This window comes from Anastrepha ludens, chromosome 4 (assembly GCF_028408465.1).
Source record: "Anastrepha ludens isolate Willacy chromosome 4, idAnaLude1.1, whole genome shotgun sequence".
Taxonomy (NCBI): Eukaryota; Metazoa; Arthropoda; class Insecta; order Diptera; family Tephritidae; genus Anastrepha; species Anastrepha ludens.
The window spans coordinates 69,396,359-69,410,665 of NC_071500.1; the positions used below are offsets into that span (position 1 = coordinate 69,396,359).

Sequence of the window (14,307 nt, forward strand, 5' to 3'; positions counted from 1 at the left end):
AAAGCTTGCTCAACTTATTGTTTTTGGTAAACGAAAAACAAGAAAAAACAAAAGTGATTGAAACGCCGCTCCTTTGGGAGCAATATAAATAATAAATACAAACAAATGTTATGACAAAAATGCAAAGCCCAACACAAAAATGTAACAAAGACCGTTTGTTCTTGTGTGTGCCCTGATATTAACTGTTTGCGTGTACGCTTTCGACATGTACATGAGTAACATAGATTTCACATACATACATACGTATATTTAAGCGCATACATACGTATAATAAATAGTTATGTATTTATATAGCCCTTCAATCGCACAAAGTTAAAAAAAATATTTGAAGTGAAATTGAATTTATACGGGTATTGAATTTGAGGCACAATTTCCTATCGACACGTACATATGTAGTGATCATTCGATACCCACTGGGTATGCATATTTTTACTTGTTTCTGGCGTCGGAGCATAGTATTGCGTACTGAAAACATATATACATAGTTAAAAATTTAAATTATGAAAATCAGAAAACTTCTTTTATTGAACGAGTATTAAGTTTTCATGTTGCGTTTGAATTTTACAAATGCACAAAGATATAAGAATTATACATTTGCAAAATTTGTCAAGCTAAGAATTTATGCTTAACAGTGGCTATAACTTTGCCATTGGTCAAATACTGCAAAAAAGTATCGGTACCAAATTCGAAAAAAAAACAGCGAGTATAAAAGCTACTTGGTTCGGAAAAGAGTATCGAGTGTTTACTTACAGGCACAAGTATCAAGAAATCACTATACGTATGCTTCGTCACTTCCGGTGGTCTGTTTGAGGGGTTGGCCCACCGTAGCGGCGGAAAAAATGCATATTATGGACATTTTTTTAGTGAGACAATAAGAAAGGTCAAATGTTCTTCAGTGGGCATGTCATAAATTGTAAAACAGGTTCTTTTTTGCTTTCCAAGTAATAACCAAGAAAGTGGCGGCTACACTTGAATACCCAACAAACTGCACTTGCAATATTTAATTTACGGTGAACAAAAAATATTGCCAATTATACATGTGAATAGTTTATATATCGGTTTTTTACAAAAATAGTTCGTTTTTTTTATAAACATTCAAAACTTTCAAAAACAAAAAATTCAAAAATTTTTTATATTGGTTTTAAAAATTCATCCGCACCTTTAATTAGAATATAATTGTGAATATTATTATTATTATATATATATTACAATTCCAAGTCTATTGGCCAAGATTTGTTCGAGTTGTGTGTCAGGCCGACCTGAAAAATTTAGTTTCGAGAAAAATGCGTTCAAAGTTTTCAACGCACATCGTACTGAGAGGGACGTCCTAAAATTAAAAAAAAAGTTTTTTGGTAGTTTAAATATTAATTCTTTAAGTTTGTAATTTACAAGATATGAGGGCATTTTTTAAGAAAAAATAATCGTTTTTTTTATCCACAGTGGCTTATTAAGAACTTGAAATTATTTTTAATTTTTAATTTTGTTTTTCTGATGTGAATAAAAAAGTGATACTCAATTCCTCATGTCGCTCATGAATCAAATAAAAAAAAGCTTGTTGAGATATATATTTTTAAAGTTTATGCTTAAAAAATGTGTTAATGTACAGTGATATGATAATAAAGCGAATAATAACAAAAACAATATAATTTTTTATGACTCTATTTTATTGTCCATATAATAATAAAATTAGTAGATGATTAACTTTTTTATTCTTCTTCTTGGCGTTATAAGCCCCTAACTGACGCTAGTATGTCTGCGGCATTTGACTTCACTAATAAGCAAAAGCTTGTTGCTCGGAAATTGTTCATTTAAAAAGCGCGCGTCACTTATACGTCTAAATTTTTTTGCTGGAATGTTGATACAACTTTCTTCTATAGTGTCGCAGAGTTTTAACGTCATCTGTCAATTAATTTGTTTTTGGCACTTAATTATATCAGTCAACCGCGTATGTGCTTTGCGATTTTCGCTATGGATAAAAATATCGAACAAAGAATTTGTGTTAAATTTTCTGTTTTGAACGGGATTTCGTGTGCGAATTCGTTGAAAATGTTGAAGAAACCCTTTGACGAGTGTGCTTAATCAAAAGTCCCAGGGCCGAGCAGTCGTAGAAGATTTGCCCCGATCTGGTCGCCCATCAACGTCTTCAACGGAAGAAAACGTGAAAGAAATGGTGCAGGAAAACCATCATTTAAGTTTGAGGGAGATAGCTCGTGACCTTAGCGTCTCTCACGAATCAATTCGCAACATTTTACACCATCAATTGGGCATGAGACGCGTGGATGGTGGACTCGTTCCAAGAGAGTTGAATTTCTTTCCAAAAATCCATCGGAAGAAGTTGGCTGAAGACATGCTTGAGCAAGTGAATTCGGACGTTTATCCAGTGCATCATAACAGGTGATGAAACGTGGGTATATGAATCTGATATGCAAACCAGACAACAGGCAACTGAATGGCTGAATGGCGCTATCCATATGAGCCGAAACCCAAAAAACTACGTCGAAGTCGGTCAAAAGTGGAAGTCGTGCTACTCGTTTTCTTTGATTATCATGATGTTGTGCACTCGTAATTCTTTCCAAATGGTTCTACGGTAAATAAAGAATATTTAAATATTATTTGGAAGTTATGTGACGTTTGAGATAGAATGTGCATAGGTGCGTAGAAAACGGCCCAATTTGTGGAAAGAAAACTCATGGATCTTGCACCATCTCATATTGTGAACACTTTTTTGGCCAAAAACTCGACTCATCGAACAACCACCGCATTCACCTAATTTAGCTCCTGTAACTTTTTCCTTTTCCCAAAACTTAAATTGACACTCCGCGCACGCCGCTTTAAGGGGGTCTTCTGGTCTCCAGCGAAAAAAAAATCGATTTTTTTTTTTGCATAATTTTGTTGTATGTGTATGCGAGAATACGCCACAGAAAGGATTTTTTGAAAATCGCATTTTTTCACATTTTTCTGGGCACCGAAGTGTACCCTCCTCCGGCCGTTTTCATCATAAACTTAATCTTTAAACGCGTTTCCCCGAAAATCGTGTTTTTTAAGCATTTTGGTCACACTTTTCATAGTAGTTATACTCCGATTTCAATGGTTTTGGTCTTAAAAGATTCGGAAAACTTACCGCTAAGTTTCCCCGTGTACGATTTTTGAAATTTTTTTTCATTCCATTTTTATAACCTTTTAAAGTTCAAAAAATGAGCAAAAAAAAATTTTTTTTGCAAATTGTTGCATAACTTTTGAAAAAAATTTAAAAAAAAAAATCTGTCACGGGAAAACTTAACCAGGGCAACTCTGAAGACAACGCATATCTAATTTTTGCTTTCTGATTACCCAGGTGGAAAAACCGTGACCAAAATGGAGACCTGTTTCGTTTGGAGGTGGACGTCTTCAGCGCCATTTCAAGGTCGCGGGTGTTAATTTTTTTCAAAGTCAAAACCATTTTTTAAAAGCCAAGACATGTACCTTTAAAATAAAAAAAAATTTTTTTTTTAAATATTCACAGGATTTGTCACAATCAATCCCCAAAAAAACCCTTCATTTCAGGGCCTCGAGACCAGAAGACCCCCTTAAATCGATATATGCCATTACGGAGAATTGGCAGAAGGAGCTGAAGAAGATCTCTTCAAATGCGTATGAAAAGTGCTTTGATGGCTGGACTATTCGTTGGAATTGTATATGTATTGCTTCGAATGGAACCTATTTTCAAGGCGACAAAATAAATTTTGATGATTCAACAATTATCTTGCGTTTTATTGAATAATTCAGGGTACTTTTGTGTCAGAATGAATTTGCCCTTGAATTTCTAAGCTGTCTTTATTATCGCTGCTTGATCTGGTTCCCACGCAAACAAGATTTTTGAGGCTGATGATATCAATATCTTCGGCCCGAAACCTCATCTGGTAGCAGACGACTTGTAAAGGTCCTTCCCAGTGTCGTTATTGCTTACTGTTTTTTCCCTCCCATATTATTTCTGCAATGATACACAACTCAGGGGATGAGTGGTAAGTCGGTTGTTGTATCTCTGGCTAAGGTTGTTTATTTCTTCGAAAGATGTCGTAACTTTTAGGTCACAGTGCAATATCTCGTTTCGTAAAAACCATGACGCATTGGCACTCATGCGGAGCACCTTTGACTGAAATCTTTGCATAATTTCTAGATTTGATTTTGCAGCTGAGCCCCATAATTGAACTCCCTACGTCCATAACGGTTTCAGAATAGATTTGTAGATAAGCACCTTATTGTCTACTGCAAGTGCTGAATTGTAGCCGATTAACTAGTGTAGTGATCGCAATTTCAGTCCAAGTTGCTTTCGCTTTAAAAATATATGCGAGCGCCAAGTAAGATGCCGGTCTAATAGAATACCTAAATATTTCACATTATCTGTTTGAGGTATTGGAACGCTGTTAAGAGATACGGCAGGACGTGAACCGTGTCGAAGTGTGAATGTTATCTGCGCCGATCTGCATACGTGGCTGTATATATGTATGTTCTTTGATAGTGGCAGGTTTGCCGTGAACAAAGTGTACAAGACGGGGCCAATAATACTTCCTCGTGGTACGCCTGCTCTAATTGCGGGAAGGTTAGTGGTTTCGTAGTTTACTTTAACAAGAAAATGTCTATTTTGTAAGTATGATTTTGTGAACATACCTTCTGCTCAAATATGAACGAGACGTTATCAATAAAACGGTCCGCGGATGACATATGGCAAAAATAAATTTTTTGTTCTTTGGTAGGACTGTTATAAGCTTACATGGCAAATTTCAGCGTGATATGTCACATAGTTTGTTTTCTGTGCTACTGTAAACAAGTCAAGCTCGAGTGTGTTCTTCGAATTCTCTTTTATGACTTCAATTGTCTCAAAAAGTTTTCCACGGAGCAGCAACTTGAGCTTGGGAAACAGGAAAAAGTCACATGGAGCCATATCAGGCGAATACGGTGCTTGCGGAACGATATTAACATTATTTTTGTTCAAATAATCGCGAACAAGACGTGATATGTGAGCTGGTGCATTATCGTGATGCAAGAACCATGACTTGTTGTCCCACAATTCCTTCCTTTTAAGACGAATGTTCTAGCGCAAACGCTTTAAAACGTCTAAATAATATTCAGCGTTAACCGATTTTGCGATTTGTGCGATTTTCAAGCACAATTTCCTTTACTTTTCTGATGTTTTCGTCGTTTACTGATGTTGCTGGACGACGTTCATGAGGCAAGTTTTCAACCGATGTACGGCCCTCTTTCAACGATTTGTACCACTGGAAAACACGTGCACGCGATAGAGCAGAGTCCCCATAGGTTGTCTGCAACATTTTTAAGGAGTCTGAAGCCGAAATTTTGTTGGAATAATTAAACATAACTTGAATTTCCATCGTTAAATTCGAAGAACACACTCGAGCTTGACTTGTTTACAGTAGCACAGAAAACAAACTATGTAACATATCACGCTGAAATTTGCCATGTAAGCTTATAACAGTCCTACCAAAAAACAAAAAATTTTTTTTTGCCGTTTTATTGATAACGTCTCGTTCATATTTGAGCAGACGGTATAACAGCTGTGCGGTGAACCCTGCTTAAGCTTGTATAGCAGGCCTTCATGCGAGACTTTATCGAAGCCTCGCGTTATATCTGAAAATGCCGCTGTACAGTATTGCCTCCTCTCAAGTGATTGTCTAGCGAAATCATACACACAATTAACTTGCTCTATGGTGGAGTGATACTTACGAAAACCAAATTGATGAGCTGGAATGAGGTTATTTTACGCAATTATTGGATTTATCCTTTTTAAAAGCAGCTTTTCGAAGAGTTTAGAGGTAACACGCAATAGACTTATTGATTTGTAATTGGAGACCGTGTTCGGGGGTTTCCCTGGCTTTTGTGTAAGGATGATTTCAGCAACTTTCCACTGAGTTGGGAAATACTCTTGTCTGATCATCGCGTTAAATATAATGGTGAGGAATTTGTATCCACATATGGGAAGTTCTTTTAAAACCTTACTAGGTATTAGATCGTAACCTGGTGCTTTTTTTGTTGCTGTGTATTTAACTTCTTTCCAGGTAAATCGTTCAGTCGGAAGATCCATTTGAGACGGAGCTGAGAGAAATTCGTTAACTTCTGAGTCTACCTCCGCACTTTGACTCGGAAATGGTTGGAAAACATTTGATAGATGTTTGGCAAACTCTATTCCTTTTTGTTTATCAGTTCTTGCCCAATCTCCATTAGACGTTTTTATCGCTGCGTTGTGGGGCGTTGGTTGTGACATCATTTTCGTTGCCTTCCACAGTGAGTAGTCAGTAGCTTCCGTAGGTGACAAGTTAGATAAATATTCATGCAGTTCTGAGTTTTTTTTGTCTCTTATAGAGTTTCTTAATTCTTTTGTGAGCTTATTTAGCTTTTTTTGTCGTGCTTGTTTCTGGTGCTTTGCCATTGCATTGCATTATTGAACAAAATTTTATCTCCGGCTGTGTTATACTGAAAAAAAAAAACATTTCGCGGAATAAACCTTTGGTAATATCTAATACAAGGTGGCGCAAAATTAATCTTTCTATCGGAAACATTATAATTTTTGCAAATGACGTTGTACGCCAATCATACTCGTATTTGTCCCTTTTGTTAAAATGTAAAACTGAAAGTAAAGATTTCCACCACTCTAAATTTCTTAAGTAAATTATTTCGTGAAGAATTTATTCAAAAATGAAAGTTGGATGATTAATTTTGGCCCCTTTGCTTATGCAAGAAAAAAAAATGTATAAAAAAATGTCTTTCATTTTTCAGTTATATAATATAAGTTACGAGTATTAGGTATTAAACATGCAATATTTAGTTGATAAACTAATATGAGCTCTTTAGCAGTTATTTTTATCATAACTTCTATCTGCAGACATATTCCTATTTTCATATATACATACATACATATGTATATGCAAACAAAATTACACAATTAAACACTTCCACAGCTTCAGTGTCAGTCACTGAGTTTACACGCCACTAGTTGACATCTTTCTTGGCGCCTTCAGGTTTCCTCTTAATGACACTTTGTTAATTAGATACACCCATAAATTCATCCCGTGCCGCTATTAGCTCGTCGCTTTATTTACACTTTAAAATTTAATAATTTATTTCATACATTAACATACACAATACATGCACATGCACAACTTTCGACCCATTTCCCCCATCAGTAAGTTCACCTGCACTTCGTTTTTCATCTCCCTGCGTTGGGTGTGCTCTTTTGTCTAAGGTCAGCATACGCATAATGAGGAGACTGAAAATGGTGTGTACAACATAAGCGGAGGAAGAAGTGAATGGGTCAAAAGCTTTGTTCTCTTCATTTGTAGTGGCGTGCTGAACTTGATAATGAGACGTGCTATTGTAGGAGTATTATTGGGTATAAATAGAATTTTTATATTTTCGATGTCGCTCGTAATACAGATGCATGTACATGCATACTATATGTGTCTGCGTAGTTACATGTGTATTTAGTTTTATATTCTTGTTTATACTTTTGTTTATTTTTTTTCTAATTCTGAACTTGATGCCATGGTTATGATGCCATTCCGCCTGTTCAGATTTAAATTTTTGGATAGCATAGAAGCAAACATTATACGAATACAGCACATTAGGGCGCGTGCATTAGTGTTGTACAAGTTATTAGGCGGAAAAAATACACAATTTTACATTTGAATAATTATCGTCAATAATCATTTTCTGTTATGTGAATTATTTATGCTTTGATACTTCGAAAATCGTGTTACATTTAGAATATTTGCCTACTTGTCTAAATCGTGTGAGCGCAAGCATTTTGGCCCACCCTGATGGCGACATACTAATGTGTTTATTTCTGTTTGTTTTATGTAATATATATGACTCGCATCAGCGGCAATTCCAATAAATTCTGATTATTCTTGTTAATAGCTTTTCCTCTATTTTCATGTTCCAATGATAAACTTACACACAATTATCTGTATGCGTGTGTGTTTGCACAATCAACCTCTTAGTAAAATAAACTTGATCTTCTTCATGTGCCTACACACATAATGGTGTTCAGGAAATTGCAGAAAATGTCAAATTGTATTGCACAAATAATTTGCCTTTTGTATTGTGTATGTATATTCCTAAAGTACATTGCTTCTTGAACAGCATGCATCTCCACTTGAAACACAGTTGCGTACTTTCCAAGAGGAAAGTGTAGTTTTGCCCCCCAGAATTCCGCCGCAGAACAGCCGGAACCGTGCTGGAGTCAGTCGTGAAAATGCGTAAACAGTGTTTGCCGGGCTCATTTTCAGAGTTTGACCAGCACCACAATGTATCTGTTTTCTAGTACGACTCCTGATGGTGTGGAGTTAAGGGGCATGAGAAGATCGTTGGATCGAAGTCCTTCTATCTTGTCTAATGCCGGACAGCCGCCATATTAATTTCCATCGTGTTTCAGCCAGCAGATGGCCTTCAAGGCCTCTCCTTGAATGAAAATATCAAGTGCATCTAATACCGGGCCTGAAATAGTGGGAAAAGCTCTGGTGCAACAAATTGCTACAGTGCGTTGTAGTTTCGATAAGGTCCTCCTGACTCCCACGATGGAGAGTCTACTCACCCAGACTGCTGATGCATAGGTGATAGATAATAGGTCTTATCATATCTATGTAGACCCATAAGATCTTGCTAGGAGAAAGATCCCAGCCAGAAGGCTGTCAGTGCCTTGGATGTCGGCACCACATATTGTTTGCGCCTTTTTCAAAGAAAAAATGTAAATTTGTAAAAAACCTTAATTATGAGCAAAACTGTGGAAGGTAACAAATTCAATTACTTCAGTTACGTAATTTGTTATATTATTTGTTCTGATTGGTTAACGGATTCTCTAAACACATATAAGGCATTTTTGTGATCTTCCTTTTTCTTTAATCTCAAACAGTTTTTGGCAATATCTCAAAAACTACGTGACAAAAGTAGCTACATTTTCGAACATAGCGACCGATTTACATTGAAATTGGATGGTCTGGTTATTAAGAAAAAGCATCAAAATTAGTAATAACTGTTATTACTTACGATTGATGCTGCTGATATCAATGTCGCCTAGCCACACGTTTTCGTGAAAATCAAATAATCTATAATTTAATGTAGCATGCAATTAAATGCCGTCAGTTTTCGGAACAGATTCTTGGAGTACGAGAAGCGGTCAGTGTTGGGAAATTGTCGTAATTATGTCTGACATGCCACCGAGGCAAAAAAAAAATTAATTCAATTTGTAAAATTAATTGACATACACAAAAGAGGAGAATTTAATGCCGAATCCCTTACATGCCGACCTTTTAAAACTGTGCACGCCGTACACAAAAGCTATTACAAGAAAATATGGCAAGCATACTAGTAATGTGCTGCAATTGTATGCCAAATCCTTAAAATGGAATTCGAACAATTCGTGCGCAGTGTTGGTGCACTCAAAAGAGGCAGTTTAACAGCGAAAGTGGCTGGAAAAGCTCGGTTCAACACACGAAAAAAAAGACAAGTTGATTTGCAAGCAGTCATTTGAAGTACTCGGAGCTGTGTGGAAAGCCTGGAAAACACAAATGCATTGTTATAGAGGGGTAGCTGCGATAGTTGTTTTTTCTTTTATTTAAAATCACAGAGAGAGAGAAAGTACGAATGGTTTCCAAGAGCTCAGTGGACACACATCTACAAGTAGAGAGAGCTCACAAGTAAAATTAAGATATTGTCCTACGAAGGTATTTTATCAACGAAATGCTCTCTGAGCCGAACTTCTTTCAAGTTAGCTAACCATTAAGGCATTTTACATTTTGTGCTCCCTTGTGAATTCGGTCATTGTCTCGTTTGTGCTCGGTGCAAGCTCTAATTGGAAGTTATGTTTTTGGCTGAAACGTTGGTCAGTTAGCAGGAACACGTCAGTGCGTCGGGTGTAGTTTGTTAGTTAAGTTTGACAGTACGGCAATTTACTTGGTGATATGTTTTGAGCAAAAACAGAATTATCCTTTCCTTTCAAATACTAATTCATCTATAATTGCTGAATGTAGTGGCTATGTGCAAGTGAAAAAATGATATTTCTTTGGAAAATTAATTAAATTCCTTAAAAAGGTGAAGAAGTGCGCGAGTAATTTGAATTTTCTTTATCACATTACTACATCGTTTAGGCATACAAGTGTAAAAGCCTTCAAAACTAACCTCAGCCTACTCAGACTGTTTTTCTGCTACTACAACACTTTACTGCGCAGTAAAGCTGTTTACTATAACTCCGCGTGGGGGAGTACATTTAACATTCCAGGATTTGCTGCAGGACGTATTTATGTACGTATGTGTGTATATTTGTATAGATCTTTGATATGCTTCTGGAATGGTTACCTCTGCTGCTGACCTTCCTCGCATTTTCCACTATGCTATTCCATTGGGATTTTGGTCCATTACAGTTTGGTTTCGTTTAACGAAAACTTTGGTCTTTCACTAACCAAAAATACACGAATGCATATACGTATGTACGATTTCTCTTCACAACTAACATACAACTCGCGTGTAAGCGTTCATTCACGTTTTCCTTGGAAGCAAAGTAGCAATGCCAATGGCTTCTATGCTGCCGAAAGTTAGGCGTGTTCAAAATAGGGAGCCAGCCATCACATCCGCACGAGTTGTCTATGCTGAAGTATTTGACAAGACAAGGGCAACCCATTTACCTACATACACACGTACATACATTGGTACACGTACGTATACGTTTATTATTAAGCTGAATGCTGCCAAGCGCTTAAAATTAACATAATGTGAATGTCTAGTTTAATGGCAGCGCTGAGTTGATCAGGAAGCCTTTAAAAGCGTGTGGTTTCCATTAATGTTTTCATTTTAGTTTGGCGAATGTATTGAGTTTAGCAATTTTCACTGTCAAGTTTATAGAATGTTTGTTTATGAGCAAATCGTAATTCATTTTGCTTTTAATATATTTTCTTACAAATCGTTTCAAGACATGGAAACTGGAACAATACAAAGAAAAATAAAGTTTTGAACGTTTTTTCGTCTAATTTTGAAGATGCAAATGGTTCCAATACCAAACTTATACCCCTGGGCACTGAAATAAATGCGCACTTGTCGGTCGAACTTGAAGATTTGCTTGATTTTATCAACATTTTCGACATAGTCGAATTATCCTACCAAAATGTAATAATTGGTTTTCATGCCTAGCTATTACATTCAATTTAATTCATATTGGGTACATAATCAGAAAAAATTTTGTTGGCCGCCTGTTTTAACTTTCACTTTAGTCAGTAGTACTGAAGCATGTAACGAGATTTCTCCTTTATACATGCTTCTTAGTTTTAAGATTAATAGAAATGACGAACCAAAAAAAAACAATACGACGCACAAAACTCACCCAAATTTTGCGCATGTATTGCTACTCACCTCATTTTCAGCAGACTTAAATATTAATGAGATCGAATAAAAAGTACGTGCACTTTTTATATGTTAAGAATAAACTTTTGCTCGTCCATCTGATATTACAGGCCACAGTTCTAATTTGTTTGATTCTAAAAACTAACAGTCAGGCCAATTTAAATTTTACTAAAATATGCGCGGGTTTATCTCGTTCAGTCCGCATATAATTTAGAACTTCCTTATTTGTTTCATCTTTATTTCGAAACGTTTTAACACAGAACTACATTATAATCCTTCTAAAGTATTGCCTTAATTTGGCTATCATCAACTTTAGTAGGTTCATTAAACCTTTGATAATCTTTGATCGAAATTTACTAAAATAACTCTGTCACGTGCATTCAGTTATGCTCAGTTGTGAGCTATTTGCTCTCTGTGCTGAAACGGCTGTGCCACTATGAAAAGGCAAATACGAGGTGTGTTCAACAAATAAGGTGAATTTTCATTTTTCTCAAAAAATATTTATTTATTCATCAATTTCTATTTTATCTCCTTCAAAGTAGTACCCCTCAGATATATTGTAATACACTTGTGTCAGCGTTCTTTACAATCCTCAAAGCAGTTCTGATATGCACTCTTTGATATGTCCTTGAGCTCTTTCAGCGATTCGGTTTGTATCTCCTCAATCGTCGCAAACCGCCGTCCTTTATGGGTCTCTTCAATCTTGTGAACAGGAAAAAGTCGCAGGAGGCCAAATCTGGTGAATACGGTGACTGAGGCATGATGACGATGTTGTATTTGGCCAAATAATCTCTCACAAGCAAAGATGAGTGAGCAGTTGCGTTATCAAAACCCATGAATTTTTTTTCCACACTTCTGGGTGTTTTTTCGAATTGCTTCACGCAAACGGCGCATAACTTCAAGGTAATACTCCTTATTTACCGCACGACCTTGTAATCGAAGAAAACAGTAAGCAAACCTTGACATTTGATCGGACTTCGCGTCTTTTTTTTGGCTTGGCTCTACTGGACTCTTCCATTGGGACGATTGGGCTTTGGTTTCAATGTCATAGCCACACACCCATGATTCGTCATCAGTTATGACCCTTTTAAGCAAATCTGGATCTTAGTTGACGTCATTCAACGATTCCTGAGCGATGCGCATGCGACGTTGTTTTTGGTCAAAATTCAGCTGTTTTGGAACGAACTTCGCTGCCACTCACTTCATGCTCAACATTTCAGAAAAGATTGCATGACGTAAGCCAACCGATATGTCGACATCCTCAGCAACTTCTCTAATTGTGAATCGACGATTATCCATAACAATTTTCTTCACGTTCTCAACATTTTCATCGGTTTGCTGTTGTAGATGTGCTGGGGCGTCCAGAGCGAGCGTCGACATTCACTTCTTCGACCTTCTGTGAAAAGCTTGTACCACTTGTAAACATTTTTTTTACTCAGAGTACTCTCACCGTATGCTGCTGTTAACATTCCAAGTGTTTTTGAGCACTTAGTACCATTTTTTACACAAAATTTAATTTAAGTTCCTTGACCCATTTTATTCGATAGCAGAAAATCGCCAATCACGCAAGGCTCTTGACTTATTTATGCCTCTCACAAACTTTAGATTGTTTGCTATATTGCTAAAACCGTGAACATATATATCTTCGAGACGAGTGTACCAACATAAAAAAATAATAATAATTGAAAGTCGAATGATCATAGTTGACCAAATTTGAAAATTCTCCTCAGTTTTTGAACACACCTCGTAAATATTAAAACCCAAATAATAACACGTTTTTAAAACAAACCTAAAGTTGTCTACTGCAATCGATATTGCATTGTTATGGCCCCAATACATGGATTTGTGTGTGAATAGCTTCGCCGATTTACCAGTTTCATTTAATGTTCATATCAGCTATAGTAGAATATATGCAGACGAAATTTTCGACCAAGGTTCAGTTGCGCAATTTGACTCTCAACCATTTCGAAGTTTAAGGAATATTTTTTTAAAGAAAATTTATTCCATTCCTTTTCTTCTATTCGGACTTCCTAATTTAAACGTGAAAGTGCTTATAAAGTTTGTATGTAACTTGGCTATCATCGTTTTATCCTCCTCCTTTTGCTCGACTTCATTGACTTTAAAGTTTCCATAAATGGCATAGCTTTGAAATGAGAAAACCAGCTTTGTGTTCCCTTTATCGTTCTGGAATTTCACTTTGTATATTTGCACACATTTATATCATTCCTAACTCTTTCGATTGTCTGACATTGTGGTTGGCCATTGGGGCCATGATTATATTTTCTTTTTGTTTTCACGCTTTCGCCCTTTGTTGGGCTTAACTTTGCAAGTGTGGTTCTATTTCAATGGTTAGCTGCATTTTAAATAGTATTAATTTATGTAAATCTTTTTCTTTTTTTCTTTCAGTAAATGCGAAATAAATGTGCTGGAAATGTGGCTACGCGAATTGCCTGTATAAGTGAGGTTTAATAATTCAAATGGTTTGTTTTATGCTAATCTACACATTGAAATTTAAGCAGTGATTTGAAGCATATAAAAAGTGTTAAATGTGTAAAGGATTAATAAAGCAAATATATAAAAAAAGTAAATAGATATATAATTCGCAAATATTCCGCTTTTCAACCCTGCTGTTAACCTGCTGCTGCTGTTAAAAAAAACCTACGCGCTTTCTGTGAAGAAATACTCATTATGATAGCTATTAGGTGTATAATATACATATAACTGAGAAGCACAAGGTAAGTGAGACATTTTTTCTAGAAAAATTAATTGTCAATTTTGTTTTTGAATATAAAAAAATAATTAGAACACTCGGAAAATAAAATAATGTAACATAAATTAAATTTAATAGGAAGGAAATTACATAATATTGGTTAGAGAACAAAGAATTCCCATACTACTTTAAAAATAATTACATATTATTTA

At 35.9% G+C, this 14,307-nt stretch overlaps 1 long non-coding RNA gene across 1 annotated transcript in view; it reads left to right on the plus strand.

Moving 5' to 3' along the window:
- Positions 1 to 14,307, plus strand: part of LOC128859722 (uncharacterized) — a 70,731-nt gene that overhangs the window by 1,552 nt on the left and 54,872 nt on the right. The window contains exon 2 of the long non-coding RNA XR_008454187.1: positions 13,792 to 14,120. This is a non-coding gene — a long non-coding RNA (uncharacterized LOC128859722). The remainder of the gene's footprint in view (positions 1 to 13,791; positions 14,121 to 14,307) is intronic.